Source organism: Mustela erminea, chromosome X (assembly GCF_009829155.1).
Source record: "Mustela erminea isolate mMusErm1 chromosome X, mMusErm1.Pri, whole genome shotgun sequence".
Lineage (NCBI taxonomy): Eukaryota > Metazoa > Chordata > Mammalia > Carnivora > Mustelidae > Mustela > Mustela erminea.
In genome coordinates, this window is record NC_045635.1 from 27,021,679 (window position 1) to 27,047,386 (window position 25,708).

A 25,708-nucleotide genomic window follows, 5' to 3' on the forward strand; every position below is an offset into this window, starting at 1 on the left:
AAAGCATTAGGGTAAAAGCTTTGCCCAAGTTTAACTGTTTTATTTTTACTTTCATTCAGTTTTTATTTTAACTATTTCCCGTACAGATTGGAAATCTTGGTCAGTAAATAATCCTAATAACGCATGGTTTCATATCACCACAGGCTATATATATGCACATAAGGAAATATCTCCAACATGTAACTACGTCCACTAAAGCTCCAAGGTAACAAAATCCATGCCCATCATGGTGTCTCAGTCCGGGTTCGCACTAAAATAAAAAAGGATTTGGGTACAAGCAGTTTATTTAGGATAAATAAATATATGATATTAGATATGGGAAGCTGGGACTCAGTGCTCCTGGGGACTCTCTGACAATCCATGGAGCATGCCTTGCAACTATCCCAGTGATAGGAGAGAAAGCTGGAAGTTGTACTGACCTACTCTCATTCCTTATTGCTTTTTGGTTAAGGTAACCTGGCACTTCATGCCTGGCCCATATGTCCCCCCTGTACCTTGACGCTAAGCAGATACTGACGCTGTATCTACAGCATCCATTCTACATGGCATTAGGTGCTGCCCCTCATCGGCCTGCACCAAATGCCACACGGGCTCTCATACTCCAAGTGGTAGCAAAGGAAACAGAAGCACGTACTATATTCACGGGATTTGATAGTCTTTGCCAAACTTCCTGTATTTCTTTGCCTATAAACTAAATTCATCCCTCAGATTTTAAAGTGAAATCTTACCTAAGGCTAGAAAACAGTGACATAGAAACTCTTGAGTTTTGGAGAATTCCTCTAGGTTCAGTTCTAACTCCATATGTATTGAACAATTTCGGTTTCCTGGGCTGGGTTCTTAAAACCAAAGCAGCAAGTGCCAAACCTCAGGGCAGTTTCATAATTGGATGTTCTGTATTTAAGGTAAAAATTGTAAATGAGTAAATATAATGTGTTAACTCAAAAAAAGAAGAGAAATTTCCTTAAAGAAAAGTATCGATAAAACATTTATATAAAGATCTGTCACTTAACAGGAAGGACAAAAAAAAAACCCTGACGTATTATTTAAGGTCTGAAGTTCTTTTGTGATTCACATCATAAAGGCCCTCTTGACATGATATTTGTATCATTCCAAGAAGACTAAATAGTATCTAAAAGTACACTGTGAGGATCTCAGATACATCCCCAGTAACAATTGCCCAAACACTGTCCTGCATACAGAAAATTCTGGATCCTGTTGACAGAAGTGCTAGTTATTTCTTATAAGCTGGATAAAAGGAGGGATGGCAGCCAGGGTGGCCTTGTAGGAAGAGACAGTCACTGGCTTTTTCCTTGATTAAGATGCTCAGGATCGTACCTCATCCTGCCCTCCCAGCGCACTGCCTGCTTAACTGGGCTGCTCCCTCAAGTCCAGCTGCTACCCTCAGCCTTGTGTTCAGAAAGTTTTAGTTGTGAGAAATCAAAGGAAAAAAAATGAGCTTATCTGGAACAAATTGAGATTCCAGGCTTTGGAGCTAAACAGACATGCATTTGGGTCTCATCTTGGCTATGTGACCTTTGGTATATTTCTGATTTGTTTCCCCACCTGCAAAATGGAGATTATAACCGTGCCTCTTCCAAAGGCTTGTGGTGCTGTATGTACAGTGTTTGATACTTAGGACTCAAGAAATACTACCTACTGCTATGATGATGATGATGATTAGGGATGGGAGGAAGCATGCTACTGCACAGGAGGGTCCCCGTGAAACTCGAAAAAAGGCCTAGGGCAATCTAGCAAGCACAGAATGCTTCCCCTTGGTCAGGAGCAGTGGTTTTCAAATTATGGTCCCAGGTCCAGTAATACCACTGGAGAACTTGTTAGGGCAGTAGATGATCAGGCTACATTCCAGACCAAACAGATCGAACTCTGGGGTGGGGTCCAGCAGTCTGTGCTTTAACAAGCCCTCTGGGGGATTCCGATTCCTGTTCACCTTGTGAGAAGCAGTGCTATAGCAGCACAGCAGGAAGGGGACACGCTGAGCTGAGCAGCTCTGAAGGAACATTACCATCCCCTCCCTCATCACTGATCCTCTTTTGGACACACGCATCATTTGAGATGTTCATTTACATACACCATATAGTCCATGGTGTCCACCTGGTCCATATTCTTTAAAGGTAGAAATAGATAACCAGTTATAAGAGATTGTGTGTCCCTTGTCCAAGGCCAGAAAGATTAAGTAGAAAGACCCTTCTCAGGCCATTTTGGGTCTTACTCTTTTAAAAAAATCTATTAGTACATAAGAAATATACAAGTACTTTAGTGCATTAACAATCATCACATAATCAAGCCCAATGGAGTATCATATAATTGACATCCCAGAGCAACTGTCTTTAAGTTTAAAAAGGGAGCAAGAGCTAGTCTTCAAATCTAATGGGAAAGCACACGATGGCACGATAAACTGTATGCATTAATATGAAGTCAGATTCCAAATCTTAAGGCTTGTAGGGTAAGATTCTCTCAGCCATATGTTTAATAGCTGTAAAGAAAAGACAATGTTTTCTACTGCTGAGAAATTTGATTACAGACGAATCTTATTTTAAGTATTGTCCTTCATTTAAAATCTTAAATGACATCGTTACATATGTCTTTCAGATTTTAAATGCACACATATTTACATAAAATGTAGTCATTTCTCCCACTTCATTGTTGAAATTGCCTTCGCCAACAGTTATGCGGTGTCAACATGGGATCAGAATGTTAACAAAGCTTTGCTAACATGCACAACTATTCACAAATTACCAATGAGACGATATATGTGTCTAAGAGTGTAGAAAGCTGGCTGTTCATCTTTGCCCTTAATTCTTACCTACGCTAGAAGGAGAGAATATGAAAGTCAGAGTACTTAGTTGGGGCTCACTTTGGACTGCAATCACTAGGAATAATAATAATAAAAAAAAACCCAGAATGCTGATCAGCGAGCTTCCCCACCCCCCAGAGTTTGATAGCAGTAGCCTGGAAGGCAGCCTGGATAGTTTTTAAGTTTCCAGTTGATTCAATTGCTCGCTAGAGCCACTGCCTTGGAGGTCTCCCCTAATCTAAGCACTTTGCATTAAATAGGACTGTAATCTGTACTAGCTGGTAGCTCTTGGGGAGAATCTCTGGTTCTTGGTCCTTGGTACCAGCTGGATGCTGGGCCTCTTCTATTTTAGGATTTTTGGAAAAGAGCCAGGCCAGTCCATGGCCCTGGGTTCTTTTTCCCTTGTGTCCCTGTTGGGGCTGCTGTTACAAAATACCACAGACTGGGTGGCTTAGAAACATCAGAAACTGATTTTTCATAGTTCTATAGGTTGGGAAGTCCAAGATCAAGGCACCAGCCAGTCACGTTCCATGAGAGCCCTCTTCCCTATTCATAGCTGATATCTCTGGTCTGTGTTTACATGTGCTGGGAAGGGTTAGAGAGCTCTTCAGATCCCTTTTTATAGGACTTTAATTCCACTCTTTACGGATCTGCTCTCATGCTTTCAGCACCTCCAAAAGACCCACTAACCAAGCAGCACTCTTTGCATGGAGGGAGAGAAAAATAAAAGATATTTCATTTGATTGTGGAGTTCAGTACAAAAGAATGGGGCTTGAGGGATCCCATGGGGTGGGAGCATGAAGGGCTACATACACAGTGGCATCTTGGTAAATGGTAAATGACCAGCACTGGTGCTGTTGAGGCACAGCCCTAATTGTAGTGTTTGCCAATTTCTGAGGTGTCAATACTCCCAATTTATCTGATTTCAAGTTCCTAGCTTGATGTCACTGAACGAAGACCTTTGTGGAAAGTGATGCACACAATTGGCTCTTAGGAGCCTCTATGAGCAAGTTCTAGCACACCACTAGAGTTACAAGCTACTCTTATCCTGAGGGCAGTTGGGAGCTGTTGAGGGTTCTGTTCAGGGAGTAAAATAAAATAACACAGGCTTGCTACTGTTTTCTAAGTAGTGGTGAATTTCTTTGGCACATGTGTATACTCATACCTGTGACCCAAGAGCTATTTGGTATTCATGTGGCCCAGTAGCATCTCAGGTGGTCCAAGTTAAGTAAAACCAATTAGCCCACAAAGGGATGAAAACTGAGATGGAGGGTGCCTATGTGGCTCAGGGGGTTAAGTCTGGTTAAGTCTCTGCCTGCAGCCCAGATCATGATCCCAGGGTCCTGGGATCGAGCCCCGCATTGGGCTCTCTGCTCAACAGAAAGCCTGCTTTCCCCTCTTTCTCTCTGCCTGCCTCTCTGCTTACTTGTGATCTCTCTCTCTCTCTGTCAAATAAATAAATAACCAAAATCTTAAAAAAAACCAACAACAACTGGGATGGAGAGTTATCAGCATCACAGCCTACCTGAGCAAAATAATGAGAAAAGTATTCTTCATGTGCTTACAAGGATTACTAGGGTTGGTAGCAAATCCAGCTCAAATATTACAGCCTGTGATTTTTTAATAACGAAGGACTTGTGGTCAAAAGGAAACATGCAACAGAAATAAACAAAGAATACATGTTGGGTTATAATGTGTATTTGCTTTTGTGAATATTCAGTAATTTTAGATGAATAAGTTTGAGTTTGTAAAAAACTGGCAACACCTTTTGAGATTTTTTGGGTATAATTAGGTAGTAAGAAATAGTTTGTTAGACATCAGCATAATTCACAGAATGTGTTAAGTGTAAAGTAAGTAGTTAACAAGTAGAGCATGTGTGTGTTAAACATAGTGAGGGATGGGAAGACCAAAAGAGACCTAATATTCATAAGGCACCTGGGCACTAAATTTTCATAATATACTAAATATACATGAGACCAAATATACAAGAGATACTAGATATATGAGGCACTAAATATTCAAGATAAAATAAATACACATGTGCATTTCATGTTCATAAGGTCTTTTTTTTTTTCCTTTAGGTAGGCTCTATGCTCTATGTGGACCCCAGTGTGGGGTGTCAACTCATGACCCCGAGATCAAGATCTGAGCTGAGATCAAGAGTCAGATACCCAACCAGCTGAGCCACCCAGATGCCCCCAACCTCCACAAGATCTTAATTCAGCCACCTACTGGTGACACCCATTTTAGGTCTGCAAATCTTCTAAGAATTACATGGTTATTTATCAGGTTCATGAGCAAGCTACAACTGTGGCTGTGCATCCTTGTCTCGGTGTCTGATAAATGTGTGTCATAGGCTCAGGTACACCCATTTCTGGCTCCCTTGCTGGAAACTCAACTCTAGTCCTTGTAAGTACACTATTGGTGGCAAAACCGGATGCAGTAGAGGGAGGACATATAAATACTGTGTACTCCAGAATTCAAGCAGTGTGGCCCTTCCAGCCTGCTTATACTCAGTCTGAAGTGTGGTTCTCTTACCTCATGGCTTTCCCTCTGGCTTCCCACTGTGTGCTTCAACTGATTTTAATAATCTATGTGATCCAAGTGTTTTAATTTGGTCTGGGAGCCCTTTTGTTTCATGACTTCTGGGGCTGGTTGCCTGCCTGGTAGTGTACTTGGGGGCCACTCCTGCAACAAGGTCATTCCCCACGCAATGGAGAAGATATGGGAAGTTTAAAAAAATACTTTGAATTTCTTGGGGGGTATATCTTGGAGCCAATGATTCTACTTTATCTAATTTGCTTAATCATTTGCTGTGGTTTTAAGGAAGAGTTCTGATTTTCTATGAAGCGAAGAAACACAAAGAACAATATTTTGAAATGGACTAACTTCTGAAGTGATTTGTGAGACCACATCTGGAAAATAATTATAGCAGAAAAAGCCCACAAACAAATATTTCATCAAAGAAATGTTGAACTGAAAAACAGCATCACGTTCTGATGACACTTGCTTACTTTCATATATCCATTCAAAGGATATTTACAAAGCCCAAGACATGAATCGTCTGATGACATTTAAGACAATGCAAAAATAAATTTAGATCTAAAGTATCACTGAATGACATAATTCAATTGTAGTAGAAGGTCATTATTTAAATAAATATTAATCAGAAATAGGATTAGACCTTGGAGTTTGTTTCAACATATATTAGCACTGAATGCCAAAGTAAAATCAAGTATACAATTTGGAGCAGTTTAACTTAACATTTGCTGTGATTAATTTTTTCTTTATTTTATGTTAATCCTAGTAGAGTCAACATACAGAGTTATATTAGTTTCATTACTGGGAGTTATTTACTGCCCATTTGTTCAAGGCAGTCCACTAGATACTGCATATGGCTATGAAGATGAAACATATATTCTCCAAGAGTTTACAGTCTAATTATAAAGATGGAGAATATTCTCCAAAAGTAAACACAACTTCATAGAAATGAAAAGCTATAGAGGTTGGAAGAAGGGACAAACCTATCTGGCTGGAGGAGCTGTGGGAGATTAGGATCCATTACTGGCAGGTAAAGGGCAAGGAGAAAGCAAAGAAGGCCCATGGAATTACATGGTGCAGAACTTAGGTATTTCCTTACAAGAAGTCAAGATAGTAGCTCACATGGACCATAAACTATTATGTAAAAAGATACGACAAAACCTACAGGTAATGACTCTGGTAGCAGCAGACTTTCTCACTGTCCTCTCATCCCCAACATCATAACTTAATTGACCATTAGGTTTCCCAGGGAAGCATCAGAGACCTCTCCAGCTCAGAGTATTTGCTTATCTGTCTTGCCAGCTGCACTCTGGGTAGCTTAAGGCCATGGGTTTTGCCACTTACAACCTTAAATCCAGCAGCTGGTATACTGTTTAATGCCTACGAAGTGCTCAGTTGATGCTTATTGATTGAATAAATGATTCTGTCAATCAAACAACAGTGTATCAAAATGATGACCCCAATCTCCTTATTAATAACAACGTCTGAGTTGTGGAAGGAGGGGAAGGAACAAGGGTGGAGTGCAGAAGACAGAAAAAAAGATGTTCCAAACGAGCACAAAGAAGAGCTCTGAGTTTCATACTGACATACACTTATAATGAGTGAAAACATGATACACACATACAAGTTCAGGTTAGAAAATGATCAGTTGGGTTAAGAGGGGTGGGGTTTCCACTTCCCCCTGATGCACATGCCCTCTAGATGTCCTTAGGTGACTCTTCTTTTTTCAAAGCTGCCTTGGACACTCCAGAATAAAAACACTGCAAAACTGGGAGAAGACTGGCACACTGTTTGATTCACTCCCTTGGATACGGCCTGGATAATTTTGCTTATAAAAAGTGACAGAATATACTGGAAGATAACTGAGTGTCTTGTGAATCATCTAAACTCGAATATTAAGGAGGAATGAAGAGCTCTGAAGAGTGGCAGTCTATGAGTGATATGTATTATAGAGGGAGGGACTCTTCTCTTTACTTGATTATCTAATTGAGTACAATTTTATATTGCTGGAAGGTAAAGTTTGCTCTCCTTCCCTCCATATGTACATGGAATCCATATATGTTATTGGCATTATTATTACTGTAATAGGAAGACCTTTCTTCCATAAGCCAGATTTTCTTTCATTTTGCTTCTTCTTGAATTCCTTTCTTCCTTCTTCCCCTACAATGACATCTCCAGATCTTTTTGAAAGGGGAAAATAAACTTGAATGCCTATGGGCTATCTATCTGTGGTTGGAGACTAGTTTGAGTTCAATGACTTTCAGTGTAAATCTCAGTGAAGCTGTCAGAAGACATTCAGCAGAAAATCTGCTGAAGGAGTTTGAACTCATCTTTTAAATAACTTACAGGAGGGATAAAACCACATCATCTTCATGATAAGGAGAAAGAGTGCAAACTAAGAAAAACTAAAGATAAAAACAAAAAAGATGGCACTAACAAACATCTCACTACCAGAAGATGACTTTCACCTACAAGGAACAAGGGTGGAGTACATCATGTAATTCTCTCAAAAGCAAAGTTACTTCTCAGCTATCATTTAATGAGTGAATGAGCAAGTTCCTATGATAATGTGAGTTGTAATTTGATCAGTTGCTCAGGAATTCTGAAACTTAGCCTTCTCATTATTGGGATGGTGGCTTTGTGTTTTCCTATATTCCTCTCTAGCAATCACCCCATTTCTCAGATTCCTCTTATCTTTCTCTCTATCTCTGATCTCCACTTCCCTAAATCTCAACTCATCACAATCAGATGGCTTGGCTCAGTGTGGGCTGGAAATTCTTTGCTTACGTCATCATGAACTTCTTACTTGCTGAAACTGCAAGGGGGAGTGTTCACACCAAGCTCTGACAGTTTCCTCATAGTTTCCAATACTGCTAGTCACTCCCCTATCTTTGACTTTTTCTCTTGCTCAGCTTGCCATTCAATTTTTTCCCCTTCTTTGCCCTGCATTTTCTGGCCACTCCCTGTTAGTGCTTACCCTTTACCTTCTCCTTCACAATGTTGTTTGCTGTTAGACATTCTTCCTGGGAAATCATATCACTACTCTTGAGAAAGTGGAAAGTTCTTAAGTGACTTGGGTGACTTCCCTTCTCTTTTGAGGTACCCTTAAGCATTCCAGAGTAAAAATACTGTGATATATTGTTAGGGTCCATTTTATATATATGAGAACACTGAAGGTCACCAAGGTAAAGGTCATAACTAATCTCCATCTGAGAACTTGTGGTCCTCCCCCTTTTTTGTCTCTTTGGCATTGAATATGATTCCACGTATGCATATGTGTGATACCGTGGTGTTTCTCAAGCTTTAATGTGCATACAAATTCCTTAGGGATCTTGTTACAATGAAGATTCTGATTCAACAGTTCTAGATGGAGCCTGAAATTCCACATTTCTAACAAGCTCCCCAGTGACGCTGAGCCTTGTGGTCCATGAACCACGCTCCATGTAGCAAGATGATTTGCTTTTAAGAAAATGAAGCAATTTTGAACAAATAGGACACACAGCTCTCTAATTGTTGCAGTATTGCCATCTTTGAACTTTAAAAAATAAGTGGCTACCATGTCCAAATTGTCAAATTGTCAATGCACACTACCGAAGGTGGCCCAGGGATGAGTTCTTCATAATGCTGAATGGGCTTCACAGGAATCAGGGAGGTAGGATTCAGTGGGCCCACAAACTCCTTTTCACTTATAGCACAGAGAAGAACATATCAGGGGTCTAGAAAGAGTGCCTTGTTCTGGAAGCATTGGAAAACATATGTGTGCTTAAGACTAAGTCACTGGTGGGGCCCAGCATTTAAAATGAAAAGCTACAACTTGATTCTATAAACAAAGTAGTAAAGTACGAAATCTTGAGCTAGAGGGACCTTAGAGATCATCTAGCTAAGCCTCTTAATTTACTGATGAGAAAACTGAATGTTTCTAGGATTTACTCAAAGTGCCACAGCAGTTAGTGGCCATATGCGATCTTCTGACTCTCATAGTCTAGGGCTCCTTCCATAGTATGGGGAAAATTACTAAACAAAACAGACCTTGGGAATAATTTCAGGCACCTGTGGTGTCAATATATTTACCACAAATGGCTCATGTTCCCATGGGCTCCCTGGATGTCTGGGTGACAAGTGGGCCAGTTAGGTACTAAGGAAGATGATTCAAAAGTACAGCACTTTCCAAGGCTTCCTTTTGCCCCGTTCTCACACCCAGCCCAGTGCGAACCTGCTCTGTGAGTCATATACTGCTTAACAAGCTGCATGCTAATTATAGAAACTCTGGGGGGGGGGAAATGGCCAAAGTTCCTACTTGACAGGCTCTGGCGGTTAAAGGCTCCAAACTTTATCCAGAGCTGAGGGCAAGGATCCCACCTCTGTAGGAAGTAAAACTGGCAGCTGCCACACTATCACAAAACTTCCACCTCACCTCCATGACTGACGAAGAGGAGAGTGTCAGTTTTCACACTTCCTCCCCTTTTAGGCTGCAATGAACACGCAGATATGGGGTAAGCAGTAAAGACACTGGAAGGCAGGGACTCTGCTCGCTGAGGTCCTAGGGTAGCCAGTTGGAAGTGAGAATCTGTGCCTTAGGCACCATCTCTCCACCCCACACCAATCTGCATGTACCATTAGATGGTCCTCCTTCAACAGTGCTAGTTACAGACTCAAGTTTACAACTAGTTCCACAATATTAATGACATCTGGGCTTAAAACGTGGGCAAACTCAGGGCTACCAGGGGTCCATCTAAACGTCTCAAGATGAGGAGTTCGGCATTAACATTCTACTGCTAGTAAATAGCTGCTGTTAATTGAGTGCTTGTGAGGTGGGTACTATGCTTGTCAGGGCTTCCCGGAACCCCAAATTTCTCTAGAGAGTAAGATATAAAACAACAGTATTCAAAGACAAAAAAGAACTCAATCTAATCATGTAATCATACATTGACATATTCCATTTTCATGTTAACTTATAGTTTCTAGTTCATGTCCTTGTTCAATGGTTAGATATTTGTGGTAATATTTATACTCCAATGGTTTTTTTAATTCAATTTGAGAATCCCCTCCCCTTTCTTTTTCTTTCCCTCTCTCTCCTTTGAGCATCCAAGCTTACAATACTAATAACTTGATATATATCCTTCCATTCCTACTTCATGGCCACATTATCCCAGGGAATTAATTTTGTCTTTTTTATTTCTCAAATGGGTTTGTGTGTTTCTTGAAACTCATTTTGTTTGTTAAGATGTCATGACTATCCCTTTAGAACAGCAGGCACAGATCCAACTAGACTGAAAAGGAATTCATTCTGTAAAGCCATCATAATTCCATAATTTACTCAATAATTCCTCCATTGATGGGTATTTGTTATTTCCTCTTTTTGACCACTACTGACAATGCTACAATAAATTGTTTCTGCATATATCCTTTCATATTGTTACTTCTATTTCTGTAGAATATATTCTCAGAAATGGAGTGACAGATCAAATGTAGGTGCATTTAAAAAATTCATAGAGAATACCACATTTCTTCCTTTAAACACCATAGCAATTTATATTTCCACCAGTAATGCCTGAGAGTGATCTCGTCCCTCATTACAAATTATCACTCCCAATTCCTAATTTTTGTCCATCTCTTGAATGGAAAGTGTCTTGTTTCTTTATTTTCATTTTCCTGATGATGATGAAGTTGAGCATCTTCTCATAGTACTTCCCCCCCAACCCCAGCTTCCAGGATACCTTCTGTGAAATGCATATTGCTATGCTTTGACCACTTTTTTTATTGGGTTGTTTGTCTCCTTAGAAATTAAAGTATAGAAGGTATTTGTATGTTAGGGATATGCATCCTTTTTGTCATATATATTTCAAACCATATCTATGTAATCTATCATTTGTCTTTTGACTTTGTATTTTGCTTTTTTAAGGTAGTAAATAGGTCTTTCTTTTCCCTATCACTTTTGGGTTTCCTGTCTTGTTAGAAAAGGTCTTCCTCATTCCAAGGATAATTCTTTTTATATTTAAAACTTTAATGCACTTGAAATTTATTTTTATAGTGCATGAGCAAGGAGATAAACTGTTCTCCAAGAAGGACTGCAAAGAGTGCTGGCAGCATTTATTGAGTAAAACATCTTTTTCCCCCATTGGATTAAAATAACACTATTGCCACATAATGTCTCCCAAAACAATTTGATCTGCTTCTGGACTCACAGTGTTGTTTGACTGATCTATTTGTCTCTTTTTGTGCCAGTGCTACATGATATGGGTTACAGAAACTTTCTAGAAAGTTTAATGCTGGGTATTGCAGGACCCTCCCTGATCTCCAATACAGATAGAGACATTTGTTCTTTTTTCCTACATTCTTAGGTTAGTCTTAAGTATCTATTTTTTTTTACATGAACTTTAAAAGTCTCCCCTCCTCCCTTAATATATCCTGCCTTCAAGGCACTTGAAGTTTATAGGGTAATCACAATTTAAATACAATTTAAATACTATTTGGTAAACCTTAGATACTATAATCCTATTTTATGAAACTTACACTAGGGGAAAAAAACTGCACTGAAAACCAATAATATGTCCAGGGTATCGTTCAGATAAATTATGATACAGCTACATAATGGAACACTATGTAGTCCTTAAAAGAATGGCTAGGCTTTTTCTTATGGGTTGAGTTATGTCCCTTTCCTGAATTCAAATGTTGAAGTCCTAACACCCAGTACTTCAGAATGTGACCTTATTTGGAAACAGAGTTTACAGAGAAATCAAATTGAAATGAGATCATTAGGTTGGGCCTTACTCCAGTATAAGTTACGTTCTTATAAGGCGAAACTGGGAGACACGCGCGCGCACACACACACACACACACACACACACACATACACACACACTGAGAACACCATGTGAAGATGAAGAAAGAAATGTCCAAGCCAAGGAACGCCAAAGATTGTCAGAAAACAACCAAAAGCCAAGAGGAAAGCACAGAACAGATTCTCCCTCAATGCCCTCAAAAGGAAGAACCCTACAACATCTTGATCTGAGACTGCTAGTCTCTAGAACCATGAAACAATACATTTCTGCTCTTTAAGCCACCCAGTCTAGTATCTTGGCATGGCAGCCATAGTTAACCAAGAGACTCTTTGTGTACTGATACAAGCCAATTGCTAAGATATACTGTTGAAGGAGAAAAGCATGATTCAGAACAAGTATGAATAGTATGCGATCATTTATGTAAATTCATCTACACACAGAAAAACAAACATCTACACATAAACTTATGCTTGAAAATTCATAAATATCTCCTGAAGGATATGCAAGAAGTTGGTAACTGGTTGCCTGTGGAAAGGGGCTGAATGGAGTGCAAAGAGGTGGGGGAAATAATTTTTACTGTTTATATTCTGATTTCTGAACCAAGACAATGATTACCTATTCAAAAATAATACAAAAAAAAACCCCATAAATTATCACCTTTTAAAAAACTCTTAAGCCAAATAATTTGAACAGATCTTTTTTATACTTTCTACTTGCAAATTTAATGTTAATTAAAACATATTAATCAACAAAACATGTTGATATAATGTTTACATATACGAGCAAATCTCTCTTTCCTATTTACTTAGACCACACATTTTAAAGTGTTAATTTATGCCTAGCATTACTTGAAGTAATATGTGGGCTGAAGAAATTCAAGACATACCTTCTTTATTATAGAAGCTTATAACTGAGTGAAGGAGAGAGTAAAAGAACTTAAATGAAGAGGAAAGAGAGCCACTTTAACTTTTTGTGGCTCAGGTTTCTTACTGGTAAAATAAGTGGGATAAAATGAATGTTAAAGTCCTAAAATTCCTGGATTCTTTTTTAAAAAAGGGATTTATTTATATATTTTAGGGGTGGGGAGAGCAGAAGGAGAGGGAGAGACAATCTTAAGCAGACTCTGCACCAAGCATGGAGCCTGACATGGGGCTTGATCTCACAGCTCTGAGATCACGACCTGAGCCAAAACCAAGAGTCAGTTGCTTGGCTGAGCCACCAAGGCACCCCTTTGGATTCTTTTTATTTGATTTTATTTGCCACTTAAAACCATACTTGGAAGGACACGTGGGTGGCTCAGTTGGTTATGAGTCCAACTCTTAATCTTGGCTTAAGTCTTGATCTCAGGGTCATGAGTTCAAACCCCATACTGAGTTCCATTCTGGACATGGAGTCTACTTATTAAAAAAAAATGCTTTGAGATAACTATAAACTCACATGCAGCTGTGAGAAATAATACGGAGAAAGCCAAGTTACCTCTGACCAGTTTCCCCAGAGTAACACCTTTTGAAACTCTAGTACAATACCATGACTGGGATACTAATGTTGATACAATTGAGATAAAGAATAGCTTCAACACCACAAGGATTTGTCCTGTGCTGCTCTTTTATAGCTGCATTCACTTCTCTTCTCTCCCCCTGTTGTTCCTAATTCTTGGCAACTACTAATCTGTTTTCCATTTCATAATTCTGTCATTTCAAGAATGTTATAGAAATGCAATCATGTGGTATGTAACCTTTTAAGGTTAGCTTTTTCACTTAGCATAATTCCCTGGAGACTCACCCAAGTTGGTGTCTACATTGATAATTCATTTCTTTTCAATATTGGGTAGTACTGCATGGTATGAATGTATGGTAATTAGTATAACCATTCATTGTTGAAAACCACTGGATTAGTTTCTACTTTTTGGCTATTACATATAAAGTTGGTATGAACATTTTTTGTACAGGTTTGGTGATAAATGTCCAAGAGGGCAATTGCTTGATTGTAGGATAGTTGCATGTTTAGTGTTATAGAAAACAAGCCAATTATACGTTTTCCATTTCTACCAGCAACATACGAATGATCCATTTTCTCTGCACCTTTGCCAACATTTGGTATTGTCACTATTTTTTGTTTTAGCCATACTGATAAGTGTGTAGGGATATCTCATTATGATTTTAATTGGAATTTCCCTAATGGATAATGTTGTTGACAATATTTTCATGTGCTTATTTACCATTGATATATATATTCTTGGTTAAAATGTCTCTTCATATCTTCTGCTCATTTTCTAATTTGATTGTTATTTCACTGTTACATTTTGAGAATTCTTAATATATTATAGATATTAGCTTATTTAAATTTTTATTTTATTGTAGTAAGACCAGTTAACACCAGGTCTACCATCTTCACAAAGTTTTTAGTGTACAATGTATTATTGTTGACTAAAGGTACAATGTTGTACAGCAGATCTCTAGAGATTATTAATCTTGCTTATCTGAAATTTTAAGGTTTATTTATTTTTGTCCTAAGGGTCCCCATTTAATTCTTACAACAACCATATGATGTGGGTATTTTCATTATCATTCTACGTTTTCAGATGAGGAAACAGACACAAAGATGTTAACAAACTTTCTCACAGTTACTAGGATAATTAAAAAGAGAGCCAAAGTCCCAAACCAGGTAATGAGGAGATACCATTTTGTGAACCAGCTTAGAAATCATGGACAAAGCAAGAACAATAAAATAAGGTTGATAAAAAGCAAGCCAGGGGTACTATCTCTGGATATATAGATTCTACTTAGATTTGGTAAATATTTTGACATTTTGATTTTGCTTTCATTTTATAGTTTCTAAAAAACCTAAAACTGTAGTTTTTCTTGTTCACACTACTGTGAAGTAAAGAAAACAAAACAAACAAAAGCCAAATTATGATCTGGTATATAATAAAACATTAGTGTTTGCATTGAGTTTAGTTTGAATTTATGCAAACAAATGCCTGCTGTCCTTATTTTTGATTCAATTCAATTCAATTTGGTTCGAACTCCTCAGACAAACTCTTAAAATAAATCGTTGAACACTCTGAAATGATTAAAAGATTCTTGTGTGTCTTTTCCATGGAATTCTATATGCTGTCTAACAAAACCTTCAGGGGTTATGTGATCCTTTAAGGATCTCTACCCCTTAGTCTTTGGTTGTGTTATTTTCTACCTCTATAGAGTTACTCAGGGAGGGGTGCCTGGGTGGCTCAGCTGGTGAAGCTACTGACTGGGTTTCAGCTCAGGTGATGATCTCAGGGTCCTGAGACTGAGCCCTTGTTGGATAGGGCTCTGGTGCTCAGTGGGGAGTCTGCTTCCCCACTCCCTCAGCCCACCTCAATAAATAAAATAATCTAAAAAAAAAAACAAAACCAGAAGTCAACTTTTGGTGGCTGATGGTAATGAAAATGATTCTCGTTCATGGAAATGCAAATGTGTTTGCCTCCTGGAATGCAATTGATTCCTCTATGCAGAGAGTCAGCAGTACTGCATCTGTTATCAAATACTTATCAGCATTCCTGACTGTTTATATATGTATCTGTTTTTCAGATTCTCCTTTGAACAAAAGGCAACATCTTACTGATTCTCTCATTAGTTAATGATTTAATAAAATGTTTGGCACATATTCATTATGTATTTCTTTTTAAAAAAGATTTTATTTATTTATTTGAGAGTGAGGGAGAACACAAGCAGGGGGAGGGGCAAGTGGACTCCCCACTGAGCAGGGAGCCTGAAAGGGGCTTGGTCCCAGGACCCTGAGAACAGGACCTGAGTCACTTAGGCGCCTCTCATAAATTTCTATAGGTGTCACAATCGGAGCTTTCTAGAATATTAGCTTTTAAGAAAACACAAACACACTATCTGCTCATTCATGATTCTGCTTGAAAAAGGTACCCATGTATCTGACACTTTTCCAGGTACCTGACCCACAACTTCTAATGACAACATCTTATGTATCCAAGGTACTTTCATCTAAACATTTAAAATGATGCTAGCACAACACATTAACAAAACTAGAGACTTTATGGCAATTTCACCAGTCTTCCCACCAATGTCCTTTCTCTGTTTCAGGATCCAATCTAGCATCTCACGTTGTATTTAGTCACCATGTCTTTTTGATCTCCTCTGGCCTGACAGTTTCTCAGTTTTTTGGTATTTTTTATGAGCTTCCCACTCTGGAAGAGGACAAGTCAGTCATATTGCAGAATGTCTCTTAGGCTGTGATTGAGGTTTTCTCATCAGACTGGGGTTATGGGAATAGCCCTTCTCATCACATTCTATCATGGGGGTTGTGATATGAACATGACTGTCATTGGTGATGTTAAACTTGATCACTTAGTCAAGGTGGTGGTGCCTTCCAGGTTTCTTCTTCATTGTAAAGTTATTTCCCCTTGTCTATGTTTTTTGAAAACAGGTCACCCTGTTCGGCTCATATTCCAGGGGAACGGAACATTAAACTTCACCTCCTGAAAGAGGAATATCTATACATTTTTGGAATTCTTTTATAAGGAAGATTTAACCTGGAAGGATGGTTTTTCAGTGAACAGAGAAAACACAGTATTATCTAGATTGTTGCTGTGTGGCCAGTCTCATTTTTCTCCTATTCTAAATCCATAAACTGGCTCTTGTCTCTTTCATACCAGTGTAAGTTAATAGGTTTATTTATCTTATGTTATCATTAATTTATTTGTTTATCTGATGAAAGTTTTTTTTTTTTTTGGTAGGGTTTGGCAGTCGAGACTAATAGGTTTTTCAAAATATTTCTGTAGATACAAATTGTACTAGCACACGGGGAAGGGGAATGAGCTGACAGTGTATGTGTCACTTTGAATCGCTGGGTAGCCTACTGGGAATATTGAGTTACTTAAGCTTCAAAGAAAGATGTGACAATGGCTAACCATATTTTAGACTCAGATTTTAATGTTCTCACAGCCTAGGTGGCCCATCAATTTTTTATCTTAAGTTTTTTTCCACAAGTTCTCCAAGAATTTTTCTAGGCAAGATTGTTTCAAATGCAAGACTAATTTTAAGCTCGATTAAAATGTTAAAGAGACTGTCATGCTATTTGTATTATCCTTTATGAAAAAAATCAATACTTTATTTATTTATTTATTTATTTTTAAAGATTTTATTTATTTGTCAGAGAGAGGGAGAAAGAGCAAGCACAGGCAGACAGAATGGCAGGCAGAGGCAGAGGGAGAAGCAGGCTCCCTGCTGAGCAAGGAGCCCGATGTGGGACTCGATCCCAGGACTCTGGGATCATGACCTGAGCCGAAGGCAGCTGCTTAACCAACTGAGCCACCCAGGCGTCCCAAAATCAATACTTTAATAGACTTCCTTGGTAAACTATTTTGAGAAACTCAATAGGATTGTTAAATAAAGCAGAACTCCCCATCAGATTCCAGTCTTTTCTATGTATTTTCTGACAAAAGGGGTAAAATAAGATAAAGTAATGAGTTACATGACTAAAGATTAATTTTTTTTTTGTATAGAATACAGGTTTTACACATTACAGTGTTCTGAGCTAAGAGTGGAAATTCACCTTAGAGAACTGTTAATTGTCTGAGTCCTGACACCTCAAATTTAGTACATTATTCATCCTGTTATAACACTTACCACATTCTTTTACAATAAGTTATTTTTAAGAATTTGTCTCCTCTAGTATACCATGAGCTCTGACTTCAATGACTGCAAAGTACAGCCATATTTATTTGCTCAGTATATTGTACCACATCTGGCATATAGTAAGTCATACTAACCACATGTCAAGTGCTCAACAGCACATGTAACTAGCTACTAGAGTACTAGATAGCACAGATGTAAAATTTTTTATCATCATAGAGAATTCTGCTTGACAGTGCTGGTTTAGAGTAGGGTCTCTCAACCTTAGCTTTATGGACATATTAGACCAAATAATTTTTTTTTGTGTGGGAGGAACTAGCTATCCTATGCCCTGTAGAATGTGGAGCAGCATTCCTTGTCTCCACCCTCAATGGGACAACCAAAAAGGCCTTTACATCTTGTTATATATCCTCTGGGGATAAAACTGTCCCCAGCTGAGAACTACTGAGTTAGAGAAATTTATCTTGAACAAGAGTCCTAGAAAACCTACGTTGCCAAGATATATTCCTAGGGACTACTCAAAATTGCTCTCTAATAAAAAGGATCCACATATAGCTTAAATGCTTTCTATAATTATAAGAGGCAATTTTGCTTCATAAAAAGAAAATTAATTAGAGTAGAACTGTGCTACATTCAAGGGAGACAACCTCTCCCCAATTTCTCTTAAGCAACATACCTTGGACCCATCAAAATAAGATTAGAGACTATGATGCAGCCATCATAGGGCTCTCTTCCTGAGATGGGTATATTTAAATAATAATTAAAAAAAACCCTATCCTCCCCACTTCAGGGAACAGTGGCCTGACTTCAGACTGTGAGATCCCATATTATTTTTCTTGCTAGCTTTCTCTGGCTATGAAAGTGTTTTTCTCACCCATGTGGCATGCCCAACTGCTGGGGGAATAACTTCTCCTTGAAAGCAGTGCTCAAGCAATGACTATGAAATAGTCAATGACTGGGAATAGCCCAGCTCCCTTGTCATTTGGGTAGGAGAGCTCTAAAACATGTGCTTGCACCACACACAGAATTGCTACAGTGGGATGAAATTCCACTAGACCTTGGGAATTAATGACCTTGGGTCTAGTGGAATTTCATCCCACTGTAGCTTGATAACTGCGTCTTTTACTGAACGCCTTCTCTCCATTGTCTTGCTTCCTCTCTATATATCTACGGATATTTTATTCCCTTTCCAAGGAAATCCTTGTCCCAAATTCTACTTTGACTCAGAGTTTGCATTAAATACTTGACTCTAGGTCTGCTTCTGGGGAACTCACAATGAAATATATTTATTAATTCATTAACCATTTATTCAGAACTACTGAGTCCCTTACTGCATGCTAGCTTCAGTGGCATGGGTACTGCCTTGTAATTAGAACAGATGAATGTGCTAAAGCCAGGACATGCACCTTTTAATTTATTTTTATTTAGTTCCTTTTTAAAACATCCTCTCAATTTCCTTTTTTATCGAGGTGAAATGTACAGAACATAGAATTAACCATTGTAAGACAAACAATTTAATGACATTCAGCACTTTTACAATGTTAGGTAACTACCACCTCTATTTCCAAAACTCCAAAATAAAATCTCATATCCGTTAAGTAGTTATTCCTCATTTCACCCTCACCATGTCCCAGGCAGCCACAACTCTGTATTTTGTGGTTTTTTTTTTTTTTGGATTTACCTACTCTGGATATTTCATAAAAATGGAACATGAGTCCTTTAGTATTTATCTTTTTTTAGTTAGCAAAATATCTTCAAATTTCTTCCATTAGGGGTACTTCATTTTCTTCAGGGCTTAATAATATTCCATTGTATGTATATAAATTTTTTTATGCACTGACTGGTTGATGAACACTTCAGTTCTTTCTACCTTCTGGTTGTTACAAATAGGTGCTGCTATGTGCATTCACACAGAAGAACTTGTACAAGCACCTGTTTCCAGTTCTTTTGGCTATATACTTGGGAGTGGGCCTACTGTGTCATATGTTAAATCTATGTTTAGCTTTTTGTATAAATGCCAAACTGTTTTCTATAGTAGCTGACCATTTTATGTTCCCAATGGCAAACTACAACCATTCCAGTTTCTCTAAAATACTCATCAACAGTTGTTATTTTGCTTTTTTTTTTTTTTTTTAATAAATCATGGCCATTTTCATGAGGGTAAAGTTATACCTCATTGTGGTTTTGATTTGTGTTTTCCTAATAAGCAATGATGTTGAGCATCTTTTCATGTGCTTGTTGGCTATTAGTGTTTCTTCAGAGAAATGTCTACTCAAGTCCTTTGCCTAATTTCAATTTGAGTTGTTTTTGTTGTTGTTTTAGTTGTAAGAGATCTCTATGTATTGTGGCTACTAGATACTTACAAAATATACTATTTATAAATAATTTTACTCATTCTAGAGGTTGTCTTTTCTCCTTTCTTGACTTCTTAAATAACATACAAAAGTTGTAAATTTTCAGGAGACCCAGTGTATCTATTTTTTTCCTTCATTACCCCTCCTATTGGTATCATATCTAAGAATCCATTGCAAATTCAAGGTCACAAAGATTTATCCTTCCTTTTTATTTTTAACGAAAGGACTTTTTAGCCTTACTGTGCCTTGTCAAAATATTTGGGTCTGCTTTTTTTCACCAACACAGAGTATTGCAGTGTGTGTTCTTGCCAGAGAATTCTCTACAACTTCACACTGTCTACAGCACATTCCTTTCTCAAGCTGAGGTTCAATATACAGCATTTATAGAGACCCGCTTAGAAGACAGATAGTGATTACATGTCCTGTGGCACCACAACTGTATATGTATGCATCATTTTGCTTTGGTCCATTGTAGAGATGTTTCTTAATTCATTAGAAAATCTTTGGAAGAAACGTCTTCCCTTTAATTGAAAAAAAATGACAGATATTCAATCCCTTCGCATTTCATGAGTTCTATGAAATGCTTTTTCTTAAAATAAGGGCAAGTGTAAAAGAGCTATTTCAAGAGAGGCGGGGACTTCTGTTTTATTAATAGTCACTGTTTTCATGTCTAATCAAATGCACAGACACACATGTCAAGGGAAGGCTATGTAGGTAAAAACTGAATTGGTTTAATTTTTATCAATGAATCATATAAGATGGTATGCATATCTTTTAAATAACACAACAATAAATGTACTTCTCTATATTATGATAAATAATGGGAGAGAGATCTAAAAAAAGGAAAAGAAAAAATGAAGTTGGGGGATACAGTCATACACATAGAACCTATGGTGCAAAGAAAGAAAGATCAAGGAAAACACAGATGAAAAAATAGAGTAGAAGAAGAAGCACTTCACAAATACCTATATATATTTCAGAAGGATATATCTATTTGAATGTGGTAAAAAGGCATCCACACTCACATCTATACAGAGAAAGAGAAGGTGGCAAAGAATCACATAGAAATACAGACAGAATGAGTGTGAAAGTTAGCAAGACAAATGGTTTCGGACTGAGACAGAGAGAGTTCTTAGATTAAAAATAGAGGTCTACTGAGTAACATCCATACCCTGAAACCTTTTGGGCTTGTGTTGCTGAAGTCTGGGAAAGCTCCATGGCGTTTCACAATGGCAAGCACAAAGGTCATAAGTGTTCTTGCCACTTGCCTCTTGGATCATTAGCCATCCAGTGGAACATCCAGGAGAGTAGCCATTTCCCCATTCTATGTTGCTCTCCACAGCTTTTTGAACTTTTCCACAAGAACAAGATGCACATGGGTAATTTTCAAATGTGTTAACCATCTGACTTCATCAGGAAGGAACATTCTTCCAATTTAGAGGTTCTAGGTGAAGTCAGTGAGGTATAAGATGGCTCTTTTAAGTAGATTTAGATGATCTGTCTTGAATGTGCCTCAGCTCATAGGAATAAATTCTTTTCTTATCAAAAATCACAGGACAATGATTTTATTAGCTAAGAGTATCCAAAGCCCACTCTTGCTTCTTCATGTGATATAAACACTCTAGGAGATGTCAGGAGATTGTACTAGGATCTGTTTAGATGCAGATGGTTTGATAAAGGTGATATCTGTCCAATGCTGACGTGTTTGCCTCCTACCCCAGAAACTCCTATCTGTCCTAGTCTCAACACTTTGAAGGCTGCACAGGAAATTTGAAGCATGAGAGTATGAGAAAATTCATGCTACTATTAGGAGTGTGACTAAGGAAAGACAATTCAGAGAGATTGGGGCTTTTAAGTGGATCTATCTGATATTGTCATTGGAGATAAAATAACTATTAGCTACTAAGTGCCTAAGCAATCAGATCTATGAATCTTCCAGGCTGTACAATGCAGTCAATGAGAGATCAATACATAAAATCTATTTGCTGATCCTGAGGTTAGAGTCTAGAATTTGGTTTAATAATAAGCTGTATGTTTTAGATTTTAATTTTAAAAGTTATCCCAGTATCACATGTATTAAGTTCCCCCCAAATGAAATAATACTCTGACTTAGAATGAAGAACAACATACCTCTACCCTAACCCTTTCTACCTGAGTTTTGCTTTATCCCAAATGCACTGAGTTGTTCTTTTCTGTTATTTATATCCATAGACCTAAATATTATGCTTATAACATAATTTCTTAACTGACCAATTTTAGTCATTATCTATTGATCTGCCATCATGAAAATAAGGACTAGTGTTCCTTTACTTGCCAATATTCCTACTTCCTTGCACATGCGTGCATGTGGATGATCTCAACAATAAAAAACAAACAAACAAATTCTAAATAGCACATGGGCAAAATAAATGAAGAAACATTTCCCTGAAGATGATATTTAAATAGTAAATAAGCAAATGAAATATATTCAACATCACTAGCCGTTAGGGCAATGCAAATTAAAGCCACCATGAGACATCACTACCCATCTATTAGAACAGCTAAAATGAAAAACGTGGTGACAATACCAAATGTTAATGAGGATGGAGTGAAACTGCACCACTGATACACTACTGGTGGGAATTTGAAATGTAAAATGATATAGCCACCTGGAAAATCGTTTGTCAGTTTCTTTAAAAAACTAAATACACATTGCCATATGGCCCAACAGTTTTACCCTTGGGCACTTACCCCAGATAAAGGAAAATTGACATCCACACAAAAACCTCTACACATATGTTCATAGCAGCATAGTCTGTAATAGCCCAAACCTGGAAACAACCATAACGCCCCTCAACAGGTGAATATTTAAACAGAATTTGATAATTAATACTATAGAATACTAGTCAGCAATAAAATGGAATGAGCTATTGACACATGCAACAACTTGGATGGATGTGTTTTTTTTTAAATAAATATTTTATTTATTTGAGAGTGAGAGAGAGAGCATGAGTTGGGGAGAGGAGGAAAAGGAAAACGAAAAGCAGACTCCCCACAGAGAAGGGGGCACCAGATGAGGGGCTCAATCCCAGGACCCTGGGATCATGACCTGAGAAGAAGGTAGATTTTTAACCAACTCAGCCACCCAGGTACCCCCTTGGATAGATTTCAAGGGCATTATGCTTAGTAAAAAAAGCAATCCAAAAAAGTCATAAAAATCTATGGTTTCACTTCTATAATATTCAAAAGGTGACAAAATTAGAGAGAGAGAATATGGATTAGTGATTAGAAAGATGGTAGAGACAATGAGAGGAAAGGGAAAGAGTAGGGAGGAAATAGTTTTGTACCTTGATCATGGAGGTGGTTGAATGTGATAAAATGCACAAATATGCACGTGCACACGTGCATACACACATGCACACATGGATGATACCAATGCCAATTTCCTTGTTTTCAGGGCATAGGATAAGCTATATAAACTGTAACAACTGGTGGGGGGTGCTGAATGAAGGGTACAGAGACATCCTATTTTTGCTTCATGTATCTCTCTATTTCAAAACAAAAAAGTTTAAAAGCATTGGTATTTAGGGTTATCTTATTGTGACTAAGATTGTTTGCTCTTAGGTCAAGTATTTGCTATGGTGATAATATTTTCTTTTTTGTATAACTTTCTGTTCTTCCTGAAATAACTTATCCTTTTTTTGCTTAAATATCTGCATACTTATGTCTTTGCATCACTTTCACAGAATTTTAAAGCCACTCTAATAGTCATTTTCCATGTGCAAACACAGCAATTGTTCTATTTGTCCGTTTTCCTCTCCATTCTTCCAAACTCCACTGGAAAATTCTTTTGAGAGTCCTTTGCCCTTATGTTTGAATTCTGACTGGTTGCTTTCTGAAAATGATCTATTTCATCCCAATGGTGAATAATAACTCAGTAGAGTTTATTTTTCTATATAGAAGTTTAAGTTTACCATCTTTTAACTTCTTTTGCCACTGTTGAAAAGTCTACTATTGTTCTTTTAATGAGAATCGCCTTTTCTTTGCCTAGGTATTTTTAAGATCTTCTCATTGTCTATAATATTTGATGATTTCATTGCAATGAGTCTGGGTGGAATTTTTTTTTCATTATCCAGATTGGGATTTCTTGGCTTCCAAAATTTAAGTATTCATGTCTTTTGTCATTTCTGGAAACCTCTGTTTGAATGCTGCCTCCTCCCATTTATTTTTTCTAAACTCCAATTAGATATTTGCTAGGCTTATTCTATCTTTCATATGTCTTAAGTCTTTTATATTTAAATTCAATTAGCCAACATATAGTACATCATTAGTTTTAAATGTACAGTTCAATAATTCATCAGTTGGGTATAACATCCAAGGCTCGTCACTTTTTTTTTTTTTTAGTATTTTTTATCTCCTTGTCTTTCTGTGCTGTGTTTTGAGTAATTTCTTTAGATCATCCGTTGTTCACTAATTCTTTTTCAGTTTTAAGTTTCTGTTTAAAGTGTCCATTGAGTTTTATTTATTACAGATTATATATTTAATATAGAGGATTAATTGGGACTTTATTCAAATTTATCTTTTTTAAATACTACCTTGTTGCTTCCTTAAGCTTTTGATTCTTTTGTGTCTCTAACCATTTCAAACAAGCTCATTTAATTTCTGAATTTGATAATTCCATTATCTGAAGATATGGTAGGAGAATCTAGTTTTCCCCAGCTGACTCTTATTTATGGCATGTCCACGCATGTTTTATAATTTGAGATTGTGAGCTCATGTCTGATAGGGTATTAACTGTGGAAACTGCATGGCATGAGTTAAACACTTTGGAGAGTGTTTGATCCTCAGGTTTCTAACAACCTATGAATACTTTCTGTGAATTTCTGAGTCTGAGACTTTTTAGAACCACAAAGGTAGTATTAATTCAGACTCCAAACATGTGAGAAGAATTCCCAATTTTTCAAATTCTTGAAGAAAATATTTTCCTTACCCAGAACTCAGGCTGAGTTGGACAAGTTTGCTTGACATCTCCTTTTGTTTCTAAAATGGATTTTCCCCTAGACTGCTCTTTGCTACAGGTGTGTAGCTCTTGAAGGATTTTGCTTTCTTATGGGGATCCCAGTTCTATTCAACTGAGCCTGGCTGTTCTTCCTCTCCCTGAGAAACTATTAGAACCCGAGTTTCTTATTTATCAGCTAATATCCAGGGTGATAGTTTGGCAAACATCCAGCGTGAGAGTCTTTTATTAGTTCCTGGGTATTTTACTTACTTTTTTGTGAGCTCCTCACAGCTTTAAATGGACGCATGTTATATTTCATCCTGCATTTCCTGTCAGTTTGTATAAGAAGTTTTGTCAGGAGAGCTTGCCCCTAATTTTGTCAGAAGTAGATTGTGCTCTAGGCCTGCAAGCACCACTGTAATACCAGGCCTTCTCATTCCCTCTCTCCTCTTCTATCCTAGATTCCAGGTTTTCTTCTGTGTTGTTTAATTGTTGAATTTTCATGGAGCCTTTCTTCTAGTAGCTTCTTGAGGAAGGTACTTGGAAAGTAAAAAATATGTTTTTTAATTTGAACATGATTATCCCTCAGAATTGTA

The 25,708-nt window shown here is 37.6% G+C and overlaps 1 protein-coding gene and 1 long non-coding RNA gene across 8 annotated transcripts in view; one reads left to right on the forward strand and one right to left on the reverse strand.

The window, feature by feature from the left end:
* LOC116582706 overlaps positions 1-5,993 on the forward strand; it is a 68,252-nt gene extending 62,259 nt beyond the window's left edge. The window contains exons 3-4 of one of the 2 annotated variants that reach the window (XR_004282500.1): positions 4,897-5,065; positions 5,642-5,993. This is a non-coding gene — a long non-coding RNA (uncharacterized LOC116582706). Of the gene's footprint in view, positions 1-4,896 lie in introns of both variants that reach the window. The other variant, XR_004282499.1, reaches the window with a different exon arrangement.
* DMD (dystrophin) overlaps positions 1-25,708 on the reverse strand; it is a 2,094,983-nt gene that overhangs the window by 402,774 nt on the left and 1,666,501 nt on the right. The gene's annotated exons all lie outside the window — the stretch shown is intronic.